The sequence below is a fragment of the Dasypus novemcinctus genome, chromosome 15 (assembly GCF_030445035.2).
Source record: "Dasypus novemcinctus isolate mDasNov1 chromosome 15, mDasNov1.1.hap2, whole genome shotgun sequence".
In the NCBI taxonomy this organism is placed as follows: Eukaryota; Metazoa; Chordata; class Mammalia; order Cingulata; family Dasypodidae; genus Dasypus; species Dasypus novemcinctus.
The window spans coordinates 104900653-104917358 of NC_080687.1; the positions used below are offsets into that span (position 1 = coordinate 104900653).

The following is a 16706-nucleotide window of genomic DNA, read 5'->3' on the forward strand; positions in this document are numbered from 1 at the left end:
TGATATTATAAACACAAGAATAACTGCTCCCCCAAAAATGAGAATATCCTAAAAGTCATTATAAAATAAAGTTAGTTATTAAAGTGAAGAAGAGAAATAAATACTTCTATATAAACTAGGTGCATATGAAACATAAATGTAATTCTAAAACAAAGGACAAATGCAAAGTGAAAGGACTTCCAAAAATAATAGTGTGTATATTTTTGAGAGTTTTGTGTTTTTCACTTTGCATAAGTGAAAGCACAGATTTTGAGATTTGGGATTGTTTCTGCTATGGATTTCAAATGATAAGAGAGCCGAGCAAAATACAGAAATCACTTTGTGAAGGAAAGACTTAATTTAATCATGCAATATAATCTAACCACTCCTCCCTTCTAATTTCATTCTCTCCCCTCAAACCCTGAATGATGAACAATTATGAGATATTTTCAACATGATAAGTCTTTCTTTTTTGAAGAAAATGACAAATGATTTGTTTTTAAAAAAGGCCTGTATCATATTTATAACATGTCAGATGGAGAAAATACTATGATTATAAGAAATATAATAATAAATATAGGGAAGCAGACTTTGCCCAGTGGTTAGGACATCCATCTACCACATGGGAGCCACAGTTCAAACCCCGGGCCTCCTTGACTCATGTGGAGCTGGCCCATGCGCAGTGCTGATGCGCACAAGGAGTGCGGTGCCACGCAGGGGTGGGGAGTCCAACACGCAAGGAGTGCGCCCCACAAGGAGAGCCGCCCAGCATGAAAGAAAGTTCAGCCTGCCCAGGAATGGCACCACACACACGGAGAGCTGACACCACAAGATGATGCAACAAAAAGAAACACAGGTTCCCATGCCGCTGACAACAACAGAAGCAGACAAAGAAGAACATGCAGCAAAGAGACACAGAGAACAGACAACTGGGGCGCGGGGGAGAGGGGAGAGAGATAAATAAATAAATCTTTAAAAATAAATAAATATATTTTACTTTTGATAATTAGATTGATAAAATATAGGATCTTGACTTGCTGACAGACTGTTGGAGTGATTTTAGGAACTACTCTGAATAGGTTTAATTAATTTCCTTGCTATAAATACTAGAAAGTTTTATTTTATGAGCAAAAAAAACCACCCAACTCATTGATACTACCTCTATTCATAAGGATTACTGAGGATTACTGTTAATGTCAAATACTTTGTTTTAAAAGTTTATGTCCTAATACCAAATCCTACTATCAACAAAAATAATGTTTAAAATATAATCTAGAATGATAACAACATGGAAATATTTGCTGATACAAATAGGAAAAATAAGTTCAAGACAAAAGGATCTCCTTCTTAATAATCTTTTTATATCATTTATGCTAAAATTGAATCAAAATTTGATTAAATCAAGAAGAGATGCAGGATATAAAGTAAGAAGAGGGACTATCAGTGGATTTCACTTCAGAACTGAGCTGACAGAGGAAGCTGCTGTAACCAGAGGAGAATCTAGTGGAGGAGTGGTGAGTGCCATCCTATCTAATTTCAATTCTATTTCTCAAATTTCTACAAACGGCCGAGATGAGAGAGCAAGCACCAGGAAATTGATAATTTATTATTTCTGCAAGTGTTGCCTGAGGCCAACTCAATGCCACCCACAATGTGTGATTTGGGATTCTTAGTCTCACTGTTCTAGGAATAGTAAACACAACCTTGATTTTCAATATTCAGGCAGAAGAAATCATATAGTCTTAATTTTCTTTATCAAATCATAGCTTAGATAACTCTACCAGATGGTGAATTGAGTTTCTCCATTGACTTCAACTTCTCAGCTGTTGCTATGGGTTTCTACTACATCCAGGTCCCACCAGCTGGGGGAGTAGTTCGGGAGTCTCTGAGTCTAGACCAGCACTAGTCAACAGAAATATAGTGTAACCCACATATGTAATTAGAAATTTACTAATAGCCACCTTCATAAAGTAAAAAGAAACATGTCCAATTAATTTAATATTCTAAATGTAATTATTTCAATATGTAATTAATTACAAACAGCTATTAATGAGAGAGTTTATATTCTCTTTTTGTTAGTGCATCTTAAACTTCCAGTCTGTATTTTGCAATCACTGCACAGCTCAATTTAGATCAGGTGAATTTTCAGGTGCTCATGAACCATATGAGTGTTGTGCGTATCATATTGGACACCGCAGGTCTAGATCCTTTCATGACTTCAATTTAATGCCAAATAATGAATTATATTCTTCATTCCAACTAGATTCCAAATATCAGAAGTTTAAGGCCATCAGTTTTATAGTTGTATGTATATTGTATTTTCATGATGTGATGCTAATGATTGCACATAGAAGGTACATGACAACTCTGTGAATGGAAAGGTGAAAGCTTCCTGGGTCATTCAATTCTATAAACTCTATTCTCATGCAGATTTTACCCAGAGATTGGACATGGCTGAACAATTTTAAAAAGGCAAGCAGATGTCCTATCGGTATGACTTACCTTGAAAACCCAGTGTACCTAAAATGTGGATATGTCTGCTGCCTGCACTGCACCAATTCACTCCAGTCCTTCCTGCCCTGTGGTCTCACAGAAGAATGACATCAGACAAAATTGCCAGCTGGGGGAGCTGGTTTCCAGGGTCAGAGAACTGGAGCCCCAACTAAAAACTATTTTACAGATGAACACAAAGATGCTAAAGTTCCAAGGCAAGGAATCTGTGTAACTTCCACAAATGGACCCTGGAATAAACAACTACTCAAAAGGTTCAATATTAAATATGGGCATTACTTCAATTCTGACACCTAAAATTTCTATGTGCCACAAGCATCAGTTGTTCTCATTTCTAGGTGTAGAATAGATCTAACTACCCTGGTTATTTTAAAGAAAACATAGTTTGATCATGCCCTAGACCTGTGCTGACCAAAGAGGTAGCCACAGCTGGCTGATGAGTACTTTGAATGTTATATAACATTAACCCAGAAGTAATCCATTGCCTCAGGCTTCCTAGCATTAACTCTTAATTTTGATAAAACAATAGAGATTTTAAAGTCTACATGCAACTACCCAGCCACCAAAATGAATTGGGAATTGAATAGTAAAGAGAAAAGAAAGTTTAATATTCCAACATTATTTTATAATAAATAAAATATTTTTTCTTCATTAATGCTGTCAGTAACATGAGCTCAAACAACTGTGATGGTACCCACGTTTATGGATCTTAGGAAGAAAAGAATAATCAAATAATCCATAAAGATCTATTAAAAAACAATCAAATAATCACATAGCTTAATACAAACAGAACCCTTACTGTGAATAAAGGACCCATTCTGCCATAAAACATAGGATATTTTGAAGTTGTCAACAGTGCTAAGTGAATTTCCTCAGGAAAATTTGCTTTAGTGAAAAAGGAATTAAAGGAACATAATTTAAATGTACATTTGGGCATTTTCAGTGGAAATGCGAAGTGGATGTATAGTCTGTCCTTTTGCTGTCTTATTTTCTTCCACAGTGGATATGACCCTGGATGTAGACTCAGCCAATAATCTCCTAATCATTTCTGAGGACCTGAGGAGTGTCCGATGTGGACATAATAAACAGAATCGTGAAGAAGTGCTGAGAGATTCAGCTACGCAGTGTGGGTTCTTGGCTCTTCTTGGTTCACATCTGGCTGCCATTACTGGGAGGTGGATATGGGAACAAGCTCAGAATCAGATCTGGGTGTTTGTAAGGAATCTATTAACTGAAAAGGAACCATTCTTCAGTCTTCCGAGTGTTGCTTCTGGACTCAGGGTTTGAGAGATGGAAATGTTTTCTCAGCCAGCACTAAGCCACACAGGGCAGTCTGGGTGAACATCCAATTACACCGAGTTGGGATTTTCCTGGATATGAATATTGGAAACCTTTCTTTTTGTGACATTACTGATAGATCCCATATCTTTATATTCAGCAGCATTCTAGTTTCAGAGCCACTGCATCCATTCTTTTCTCCTTCAGTTTCAAGAAATGGTGATAAAGTCTCCCTGAGTATTTGTCCTGTAATAAATCCACACATTCCATTCCTCCAGCACAACCCAAGATAGACCAATATAGCCAAGACAACAAAAACATTTATTGAAAATTCATTTGTGCTTGTGCCTGTGGCCTTTTCTACCTGAAACACATATTATAAATGTAATAAATAAAAGAGAAATTTGGAAATTTATGTATCATGAACTCAAAGAAGTTTTAATTAGAAAATAAATTGCATTTTATATACTAAATGTTATGGGTGGTTATTCTCTTTGAATATATGGTTATTCTCTTTGAATGCTATGATCTCAAATAGAGGGGCGGGAGTCTCTTGAGAGCATAGGTAGGGCCTAATAAGGGAGGACAGTCCAGTATGTCAAGCCCTCAATCTTCTTGCAAATAACAATGAATATAGTCCTCCATTGAGTTAATCTTGGTGGTAACCATGGGTCCCAAGGCGAGAGGGAGGGAGGAAAAAATAGATGGAACATGGGACATTTTGGGGGTAATGGAATTGTTCTACATGATCCTACAAGGACGGATACAGGCCACATCAAACTTCACCAAATCTATAAAAGTGTATAGTCCAAAACATAAAGCACAATGGAAATCATTGACCACGGTTAGTAGCAATGTTTCAATATTTGTACATCAGCTGTAACAAATGTACTATCCATATGTAAAATGTTATTAAGAGGGGGAAGGGGAAAAGGGAGAGGATGTTTGGTATATGAGAATTACTGATGTTCTGTACCTGACTTTTCTGTAACTTAAAGCTTCTTTGAAGATAAATTAAAAAATAAGACAGTGGGTGAATAAATGGAAGAAAATGTAACTGTACATAGAAGACCACAGATCTTACAGTGATGAAAACATAATAGAATATTTTTAAATTTTTTTATTATTTCAAACTTTAAAAAATTTATATTTTATTTGTTATTTTTAAAAACATCATTACTATATCATTTTCCTATTAGTTGTATATAGTTATAATGTTGGCTTCAATTTTGAAGAAGTTTTAGATCAAAGAAGGGTTACAGCTATGGTAGAGGAGGATCATGGATGTGCATTGTCAGAGGTGGGGGATGCATGGGAGGAGGTTCACCTGGGGAGTACCTACAAGGCTTATGAATGTGTTCATGTGTTCTTAGGGCATTTTCACAGCGGGTGGAGATCCATACAATAACCAAAGAAAGACTGAATTCTCATCCTGGAGAGCTCTGCCACATTCTCTAATGGGACAGCAAGAATTCCCTGAGTACAGGGGCGGTGATTAGTGAAGGAGGGTGAACCATTGATGTGTCCTTGACTGTGATGACTGTACTTATGAAACTTTACTTTTGAAATTGAATCTTAGCATAGTAGTATAAGGTGCCTAAGAGTTACCTCCTGAGAGCCTCATTTTTGCTCAAATGTGGTTTCTTTCTAAGGCAAAACTCAGCATATTCCCCCCACCATGGGATATGATTCCTGGGATGAGCCTCCCTGGCACAGAGGGAGTATTACCAGGCCCCACCTAGCAATGCAGCTGGTAAAAGACCTTGACCAAAAGGGGGAAAAGGTAAAGACAAATGAGTTTATATGGGTAAGAGACTTCAAAATGAGTCTGGAGATCATTTCAGAGGTCAAGCTTATGCATGTCTCAAAAGATACTCATTACCAAAGTAAATATCACCTCAACTAACAGGACTTCTGAGAGCTCTGAAGATATCCAGATCCTATAGGCAGGGCAGACAGCTCAGGAGTTTGGTGCCTTGCCAGTGGGCCCTACTTTGGAATTTATGCTTCCCAGTGTGACAGAGTTGGACTCAGTTGTGATTTCCCTACACATTGCTGCACTGTCTTTCCCTCTATTTGAACTTATAATTAGTACTAGAGTTGATAGTTGTATGTCCAGGAGACTTAAATCTGGGCTGTTCATGTGCCAGTTGGATCCTGAATCTCAACAGACTTGCAATATCTACTCTCCAGCTCATTGGACTCACCCAGGACAAATAATGAGATAAAGACTGATAACAACCATCTCAAGGAACAGAGAGAATCTGCAACTGTAAGCACCTTAATTCTAAGTCCCCTCTTAATTAGAGGTGGAGTGGGCATCATCATCACAGAATCCTCAGAATTAGAGAATGGACAATGGCGCAGAGTAGACTTACAATGTTCTACTGTCAAATTGTTGTGATCCTAGCAACAGAAGAACTTTTATCATGGATGAGGAGGAAGTGGTCAGTAGAATTTCCAAGGGGAGGGAGAGGGAAAAATAGGTGTAATTTGAAGGCATTTTCAGGACTTGGGTTTTATCTTGAATGACATAGCCATGACAGATGCAGGTCATGGTATATCTTGTAATAAGTTGCAAAAATGAGCAGAAAAGAGTGTAAATTACAATGTAAACTATAATCATCACTTAGTGGCAATGTTCCAAGATGTGTTCGATTGTGGCAAATGTACCACAGTAGTAAAGGATGATGTTGATGTGGGAAAATGTGGAAAGACTAAGGAGTGGGACATATGGGAATACCCTATATATATATTTTTTTGTGTGTAACATTTATCTAATCTAAGTTTCTTCAAAAAATAAAAGACTTAAAAATTGTATTAAAAAACTAATTACATAGAGAGATTCATTAACATTTTGTTGATGAAGTTGCTACATGTGTAAATACTTGTTTGGGGAAAAAAAAGAAAAGAAATTGCACTTGAAATACTAAATAGTATGGATGGTTATTCTCTTTTGTTCTGTTTGTATTTACATTCCTATAACAACATCCTGAATTCTCTGTTCAATTTCCAAATATTTTTCTTTTAATTTTTGTAAAAACAATATATTGTGGAGGTAATACATTAGATAAACTTTGGCACATATCCAAATTGTGCAATTTTCAAAGTGATAGGGAAAGAGTACCTTCTATTCAAAGTAAAATTGTATGTGGGTTTAAACAATAGAAAAAACATAAATACCAGTATAATACCCAGAACTGAAAAGACAACTTTTCTCCATTATGACGAAGTTCATCTTAAATTTCCCTCACCTGTGCTCCCTTATGTAGCTCAACATGATACTTCACTTGCTGTAGAAATGGAACTGTTTGATTTCAAGTGTCCTCCTGGTAACATCTCATATTGCAATCATTTCTTCCTGTACTCCCATTTGGCATCCTCCTTCTCATGACACAGACCTGATCACTATGAAGACTGAACGCCATGCTCTTATCCCAACTTATTTTCTCATGCCAAGGATTTATTGTTCCCACTGTTGGCTTTTTAGAGAACTTCCTTGTAGTTTGAAACTTTAGATACTTTCTTATCAGTTTGTAAGAATTATTGAAGAATTTTTCAAGAGATTAGCTCCTCCACATTGTGAATTGACTTAAGAAAAGATTCACCTCTCAGTACATGAGTATTGGGGTTATGCAAATATTAAAAATTAATTGAAAAGTTCATGATCAAGAGACTCAGGGGAATCTCACAACCAAGAGAAGAGACATAGGTACCCCAGGTAAGATTCCTAGATATTCTTAAGACAAGATTTCATTGCTCCTAGGGGAAAGCAGTGAGGATGTGGTGGAAAGAGGAGAGGGATTAAGCCAAAGAGGATTTCAATTTTACCTTTTCTATACATATTCTTTTCCAGTAAGTATATACATAAAAAAGAGAGCAAAATAAAAGCTCTTTCTTTTTCAATAGTACTTTTTTTGTCATCACACACTGGGCTGTGAAGTTTTTCAGATTGAAGGGAAATTATACCAAATGGAAACTCATACTGACTAAAGATTATAAGAAAGGTAAATGTCTGGGTTAATAGAAAATTTAATTTTACTAATTTATTAAATTACATGAAATTGAGTAATGCAAAATGGTAACATCTCATAGGTTTACATGTACTGAGAAAAAAATAAATATAAGCAATCATCAAAGCATGAGGTATACAGAGCTACATAATTAAATGGTTTCTGTGTTTTTCGTGAAGTGGTACAATGATGACCCAAAATGGACTGTATGGGCAGGCCTGAAAAATCCTAGAGAGGAGTTTTAAAAGAATTCTAAAAATATAGAAATAAACCAAAATAAGGCAGGAAGATCATATCACAAAGTAGCATAATACAACTATTATGAATATACACAATATAGTTTAATTACAAAGATCCACATACTGAAAGGAAATTAGTTGAAAATATATATATGTATATTCCTTATACACTATCAACATAAGAATGTTGTAGAGACAATATTAATATCAGATAAAAATAGTTTTCTAGGGGAAATTTTTTCCAGATAAAAAATCATTTTGATTAAGTAAAAGGGTCAATTCATCAGGAAGATGGAAAAATAATAAATGTATAAATGACCAAGAACAAACATTCAAAAAGTGTTACGTAAAACCTGACAGAAGGAACCAATTAAAGAGACAATTCCAGAATAAAAGTCAAAGATATATTTCATTTTGGTAAAATTCACAGAAGGCAAAATTTGCCATTTTAACCATTTAAAAGTGTACAATTCAGAGGAATGACATTCATTCATGATGTTGTGCAACCATTATCACATTCTAGCTCTGTTACTTTTTCATCACTACACACAGAAAACCCATACTTACTAAGCAGTTATTTCCCTTTTCCTTAAGCAAACATCCATCTGTTTTCTATCTCTACGGATTTAGCAATTTTGGATATTTCATGTGAATTAAATCAAAAGTATGTGTTTTTTTGTCTGGCTTCTTTCAGATGGCATAATATTTTCAAGGTTCATCCATGCTATAATACGTATCAGTACTTCATTCCTTTTTATGGCTGAATAATATTCCTTCAGTTCCCATAAGTAACCTAACTTCATAAGCCTCAAATGCAAAACATTCTAAATCCAGTGATTAAATACTAAGAAGAAGGGGAGACAAACAGAGATACACAGGGAGGAAGGCAATGTGATGATGGAAGCAGAGATTGGAGTGATGCACCTACAATTCAAAGAATGACAAGGATTGTGGGATCCAACAGACGCTGGAAGATGCAAGGAAGGGTTTTTCTGTAGAGCTTTCAGAGGGAGTATGGGGTCTGTTTACACATTCCTTTCAGAATTTTGGGGCACCCAACTGAGAGAATTAATTTCTGTTGTTTTCAGGCATTCAGTCTAATTTGTTACAGCAGCTGTAGGAGACTAATACAGTGTCATACCAGAGAAGAAGTGTCCAACAAATTCCTCTTCTTCTCCCTAGAACATTACATATTTTTATTTCATGAATGTCATTCAATAAATTTCCACAGAGCCTCTTGCCAATGATTATCCAGTCATGTTCCTTCTACGATCCTGATCATCCAGTCAGTGATATCCAGTCACACATATAGCTGTTTCTCCTTTCAAAAAAAATGAGCAAGCATATGAACTCCTCAAAATTCTTCCTGTGAGGAGGATTTTCCTTCATCAGTGTCCTTCAGGGAAATCCCCAAAAGGCTGAAATGTTATATTGCATTTAGCTGGCATGTCTCTCCATTCTCAAACTTAAAACAGTTCCTCTATCATTCCTTGCCTTTCATGTTTTCTTGTGACTAGAGTCAGTCAGAGAGACAATGGAACTCAGTCAGGAATGGAGAAGGTTGCTGTTATGAACTTGAATGAGAAATGGGGGTTAGAGCAGAACAGCTCCAGTTACTTGAGTCTTGGTTCTCCAACATGTGTGCAAGGACTGGAGGTTGGGAATATGACCTTGATAAGTAAGATTTTATAATACAGAGTCCTTCCAGTGTCAGAGACCCAAAGTACTGAACTACCAATGAGAAAGGGCAAGGAAATCTCTATCACTGTCCAAGGGGAAGGTAGACAAGTTCATTTCTGTCCAAAGTTACAACTGGAAAAGGATTGTCACAACTTAGTTCCAAAGACAGCCCCTTGAGTGGACTGGGAAACTTAACCTGTCCTTTTCTTCTCCTTAATGGAAAATTCCCTAATCTAAGAAATGAACATTAATGTGATTCAAGGATGGTGGATTTTTTTGGGAAATTATTGGGAAAATATTAGAGGCTTAATCAAAACACTGGGGTTGATGTTTTCAATAACTGAATCCACATGGTGAAAAAATATATATAACCCCTGCTTAAGATGGGCTTAAAACAAATAAATGCAAAACACATTAAGGATTAATATTTCATGAGCAAGAGTCAATGAAACAACAAACTTGAGAATAAACATGTCCCAAATGTCACAACATCTTAAAAGTAACTATAAGATGTATTACTTTAAACTTTAAATAGTAAGATAAGAAATAAAAACTTCATGTATCTCCATGCAAAGATGAACCAACATTGTATCTACCATTCAGTGGTGAAGAACAATGTGAAAGGATTTCTCAGAAAGATTAATCACAATTTTTAGTACACTTGTGTATTTTTCAGTTTGCCTTAATGAATCAACAGTACTTGAAAACTGATATTATGAAGGGAAAAACACATTTTCCTTTGCTTTAGATTTACAGTGATAAGTATTTCCAGCACCAAAAAGCAACTGTTCTTCCTGGAAATGCTTAAATAGAAGACAATGTAATTTAATCAATTGAGTGTTATCTAACCCCTCTTTAGCACCTTCACTATTTCCAATTTTTAATCATATGATATCACTTTTATTCATTGGTTGACACCTGATAAACCATGAGTCATCTAAAACCAAGAGGAATTTGTTTTGATGACTGATTTAAAATGAAATCAATCTCATTTTTATAAGTTGTGATGTAGTAGAAATAGTAACCTTATAAAAATAATTTTGATTTTGATACTGTCTATAACTAATAAAAATTAAGATCGTGACTGGCTAACATTGTCAGGAACAATTTTTAAGATTATTCACCAAAATTCTCAAAGATGATCTCTGGAATCATGGAGAGAAAGTTCTTTTGAAGAAGTGACTATTCTAGTGATGTGGATTTTTGGAAAGACTTTTGAGGACACTGAACTCATTTTCTTGATCTAAATATGAGGAGTTTGTACTTGTATGAGCAAAAACTATTTGAGAGTAGCTCCTTTATTTCATAAGGATTAATAATTATGCCAATATTTTGTTTTAAAATTTTCTGTACTAATAACACATCTTATAACCAAAACCCACCTTACATGACAATGAGGTCATATTTTATTCATATTAATAAAAACAAAAATGAATATTAAGATAAAACTTTTGTTTTTGTTACCTATGTAGTAAGTAAAAATCTAATTCCTGTCATAAATGAATGAAAATTTGATTGAAATAAGATAGAATGTGGTTAATTTGGGAGGAAGAGCCCTCACCAATAAAAACTTTCTGTTGTAGATTTCACTGCACAGCTGAGCTGAAAGGAGAAACAGCTGGAGACCGGAGGAAAACCTCAGTGTGAGTCCAAACTTACGTAATTTGTTTTTCACTTCTCAGATTTCTACAAAGGGAAGAACAGAAAGCATGGCCCAGTTAAGTTGAGTAAATTATTACTTTAGCAAGTATGGTCTGAGGCCAGCCAACTCAATGCCAGGAACAGAGTATGCCTTTAGGGACATTTGAGCTCACTGCTCTATTACCAGCAGACAGATTATGCGTACCCTGGATCAAAAAAAATGACAGTTTTTATCTTCCTTAATGAAATCATACTGTGGATGACTCTACAAAATGGTGAGTTGAGGTTCTACCATTGACTTTTTCAAACTTCCACCTGCTGCTCTTGGTATTTGCCACATCGGGACCACCTGGCAGAGTTTGAGGATCTTGAGTTTAGACAAGGACTGTCAAAGAGAAATAAAATGTGGCACACTTCTGAAATTATATTTTCCAGTATCAACATGAAGGAAGTGAAAGAAAGCAAGTTAAATTCATTTTAATTTGATTAAATGTATAATTTTAATGTAATAAAATCTAAAAGCCCTTAAAGAGATAGTTTAAATACTCTCTTCCCTATTATGTCTTAGAAATCCCATGTATATTTTACACTCACCACATTTCAGTTCAGATGCCACATTTGAGCTGCTTAAGAGTCCCAGGGGCATGGTGACTATACTATGCAAGATCCCTTCACCACAAGTCAAAGCTGAATGTCAAAACATGAACTTCATTCCAACTAGCATTTTGAAATATCAGAAATCACAACTTTTTCCCTTTCATTTATATTGTGCCCTTATGCCTAATAATGGGGCTGGGGATGGTATTAAGAGATATACAATTATACTGTATGTGGCATGATGAAACAGTCTCAAGGACTTATAGTCACTGAATTTACAGGAAGTTCACTATCATGCACATTTTTCCACAGACAGTACCCATGGTGAAATTCTTCAAAGTAATAAGTAATAGTCTTATCTACATGGATTACCGTAAAAGACTCATGCACCTGAAATATAGATACATCTGCTGTCTCAACTGCACCAACTCACTTCAGAGAACTCCTGCAGGGGAGGGCTTACTGTGCTCATGCTTATCTGTGGTCTTTCAGAAGAATGACATGGGACCAAAAAGATAGCTCAGGAAGTTGGTTTCCAAGGTCATAGAACTGGAGACCCATGTGAGAGCTATTCTATAAATGAATTCAAGGATGTTGGAGTTTCAAGGTAAGTAATCTGTACAAGCTGCCCCATTTGCCACAAAGGGTCCTGGAATAAGCAAATGCTTAAAATAATCTCCTTTGAACACAGAAATTAACAAAAATCTGGTACCTAACATTCTTATTCTCTAAGCAATAGAACCATTAGAAATTTTTAAGAAGATATATAATATTTAGTCCATACTCTAGAACTGTGCTCTACAATATAGTAATTACCAGAGACTACTGCATTCTTAAAATGTGGCTAAATCCACATATGGAAAGGATAATATTTTTGATATATTGAGTGAAATCAGTTGAAAAAAATTATTTTTCCTGTTTCTTATTAGTTTTCATAATGAATCAACAACGAACTTTAAAATTTTACATGTGGTTCTCATTACATTTCTATTAGGTAGCATTGGCCTAGACCATAGCTTCTGAACTTCAATATGCACTAAATTACCTGGGGGTCTTGTTAAGTGCAAATTCTAATTCTCTAAGATGTCTCAAACTGAGAATCTGAATTTCTAATTATACTTTCTCAACAAAATCTTTAAACTACTTAATCTGACACTCATGTTGTGAGGCCAGGGAATGTGCAGTGTTTAAAAGCTCATATGACACGAATCCACACTGTGTCTTTACAACCACTATGGTGAATGGATTTATCCCAGTGCTCAGGCTCACTTAGCAAAGGGTGGTCAAATACATGTGGGTGTTTTCCTGCACATTTAGGTCCAGTTGCAGATCCTTGACCTAAGTACTATAGCCAATACTTCCCACACTGATTGCATGAGGCACAAAATAATGCCTGTTTGAAATCACAACTTAACTGTGAGTTATTTTAGGGATGTAGGTCGGAGAAAGGTAAAAAGTTAAAAATGAGTTATCTTCACACAGCTGTGTATCTCGTGTATATATATACACACACACATAAAAATATATATGATATTTCTAAAATCTGACTGCCAAACAAGATTTACCAGAGTCTTGGACCCAGTTTCATTCTAATATTCCAAGGTGCCAAATCCTATCTTATTTTCTATTAATTCTTAGTGCCCATTAGAATGTGTCATATAATTTATGGAGGCTTTGTTGGGCATGAATATGATATGTTTTGGTACATATCCCATTCCAAAATATAAAATGAAAAAATAAATTTATATTCACATTGAGTTTACTATTACTTCATGACAACATGCATTTGTGATGGTGAAATCTGTCAGAGACATTTTTAATCTTTGACACTATATATTTGGGTGTCAGGAAGTCCTACCATCTTCTGCAAGCCAAGTCATAAGGGAATCAAGTGCAATAATATGTCCTTGGTCCAGATGGCTCATTTATGAGGCTCTCCTTGGCTCTATTCATATGATTACCTTAGGACAAACCTCTCTGAATTGCAATCATGATAATTAAGCCTGGTTGGAGATGTTGTCAGTCTACAAGGTCATTCTTCTCCAAGTATCCTCACTCACTGATCAATACACCATAAATGTTGTGGGTTGAAGTTCCTGTTAAGATACAAAGATATCTCTACTCAAGTCCAAGGAATCCCTTCTTTCATCTTCACTTCCAATGTGATAACCTGTCTAGACTCAGGACTCCCAGTGTTATCTCTCCATTTTGTTATAACATTAGGAAAACTAAAGCCTAGAAAGCAAGTACCTAATCAACTGTTTGAAATGGAGAAGGAAATTGCAAAGAAAAAAACAAGATGAATATTTCAATATTATTTGTGCTACATATACATTTTTCTCATTAGAAGTACATATGTGATGTTTATATTTTGATAGGATATGAGCTAACATAAATTATGTTTTTGAGAAAGCTATACTCATTGTGAATTAGTGGATTTTACACATTAAACAGAAGAACTCTCTTAATCACACAACCATATTACTTATTATAAATGAATTCCCAGTGTGAATTAGAGACCCATGTTCCTACAAAGATATTTAGGATAATTTGAACTAGTCAGGGAAACCAGGGATAATTCTCCAGGAAAGAGAATTAAAGACACTAAAGTGAGTGAGATACATGAGTCTTGGCAGTAGAAGGGATGAGTGAGCCTATAATATATCTATTTGCTATTTTTCTTCCACAGTGGGTATGATCTTGGTTGCTGACACAGTCAATGAAATTCTCATAATTTCTGATAACCTGAGGAGTGCCCAATGTGGGACTATCAAACAGAAGCTGGAAGAATCTGCAGAAAGATTCAGCTGCTCAATTTGTGTCCTTGGCTCCTCTCAGTTAACTTCAGGTAGCAATTACTGGGAATTGTATGTGGGAATAAAATAAGAATGGGATCTGGACCTCTGCAAAGAAACTGTTCACTAGCAAAGAGAGATCCAGCTATTTTCAGAACTCAGATTCTGAACATTGAGTTTGGGAAAGGGAAGATACTTTTGGGCCTGTAACACACTTTGGACTGCCCTCTGGATGAATCTAAAGTTATATCAAGTAGAGATTTTCTTGGATATGGACATTGGAAATGTATCCTTTCATAATATTAGTGATGGATCCCATATATTTACATTTACCAATGTTACAATAGTATTTACCAATTTCTGAGCCACTGTGCCCTTTCATTTCTCCTTCAAGTCTAAATAGTGTTGATAAAGTTTCCAAGAGAGCCTATCCTGTAATGAATCCATGCATTCTATTCCTCCAGCAAATCCAAGATAGACCAATAAATCCAAGACAACAAAAATATTTGATAATTAATTTGTTCTCATAGCTGGCAACTTTTATACTTGGATTACACAAATAATATACAAAATGGGGAACATTGTATAATTCACAAATAGTAAATTAGATTAATTAGACTCTAAATTGCATTTTATTTTATTTTTTTCCTTTAAAACTATTTTTTTATTTCTTTTTTTTAATTATTCATTTTTAAAAAATATTATATTCAAAATATATGAGGTCCCATTCAACCTCACCGCCCCCACTCCATTACTCCCCCCACAGCAACACTCTCTCCCATCATCATGACACATCCATTGCATTTGGTAAGTACATCTCTGGGCATTGCTTCACCTCATGGTCAATGGTCCACATCATAGCCCATACTCTCCCACGTTCCATCCAGTGGGGCCTGGAAGGATCTACAATGTCCAGTAATTGTCCCTGAAGCACCACCCAGGACAACTCCAAGTCCCGAAAATGCCTCTACATCTCATCTCTTCCTCCCATTCCCCTCGCCCAGCAGCCACCATGACCACTTTTCCCACGCCAATGCCACATTTTCACTGAGGACCTTGGATTGGTTGTGTCCATTGCACATCTATGTCAAGAGGGGGCTTAGATTCCACATGGATACTGGATGCAATTCTCCTGCTTTCAGTTATAGGCACTCTAGGCTCCATGGTGTGGTGGTTGACCTTCTTCAACTCCATGTTAGCTGAGTGGGGTAAGTCCAATAAATCATAGTGTAGGAGTTGAAGTCTGTTGAGGATCAGGGCCTGGCTATCATATTGTCAGTCCAGAGATTCAAATCCCCTAGATATATCTTAAACCCCAGCACCAACTACAATTCCAGTAAAGTAGCATGAAAGTCTTGTGAAAAGAGATCCCATCTGAGTCCAGTTCCATCACGCAGAAACACCAGCTCCAAAGAAGGGCCAACGGACATGGCAGTGAACCCCATCTGCCATGACCATAGAACCCGTGGGTCTCTTTAGCCCTCAAAAGAACCAATACCTGGGGTTGTATCTACTTTATCTGTCTCTGAGACTCTGCTCAGGTGTGCATAAGGGCAATCCTTCTGACAACCTCCAGACTCTTTTTTAGAGACTCATAGCCATATAAACTCATTTCTCCTTTCCATTTCCTCCTTACATTAGGTCAAACAGCATTTTAAACTCCTGTTATTGTATGTAGACAGGGATATTCTGCTGGTCCTCATTGAACCTTTAATTCAAGGTCATTTTCTAGTTGCATCATCAGCTGGTACTTGGTAGTGATCCCTCGGTGCCAGGGAGGCTCATCCCCAGGTGTCATGTCCCACGCTGGGGGGAATGCATTGCATTTACATGCTGAGTTTGGCTTCGAGACTGGCCAAATTTGAGTAACATGAAGGCTGTCAGGAGGAAACTCCTAGGCACAGTGCTGCTCTAGGCCTTGTTCTTATTTCAGGCATATAGGCTCACAAGCATAGTCATTAGTATCAGGGGCT

At 36.2% G+C, this 16706-nt stretch overlaps 1 pseudogene; it reads left to right on the forward strand.

The window, feature by feature from the left end:
• The first annotated feature begins 2512 nt into the window (after positions 1-2512).
• LOC101437879 (ret finger protein-like 1) lies at positions 2513-4061 on the forward strand (annotated as a pseudogene).
• The last annotated feature ends 12645 nt before the right edge of the window (positions 4062-16706 follow it).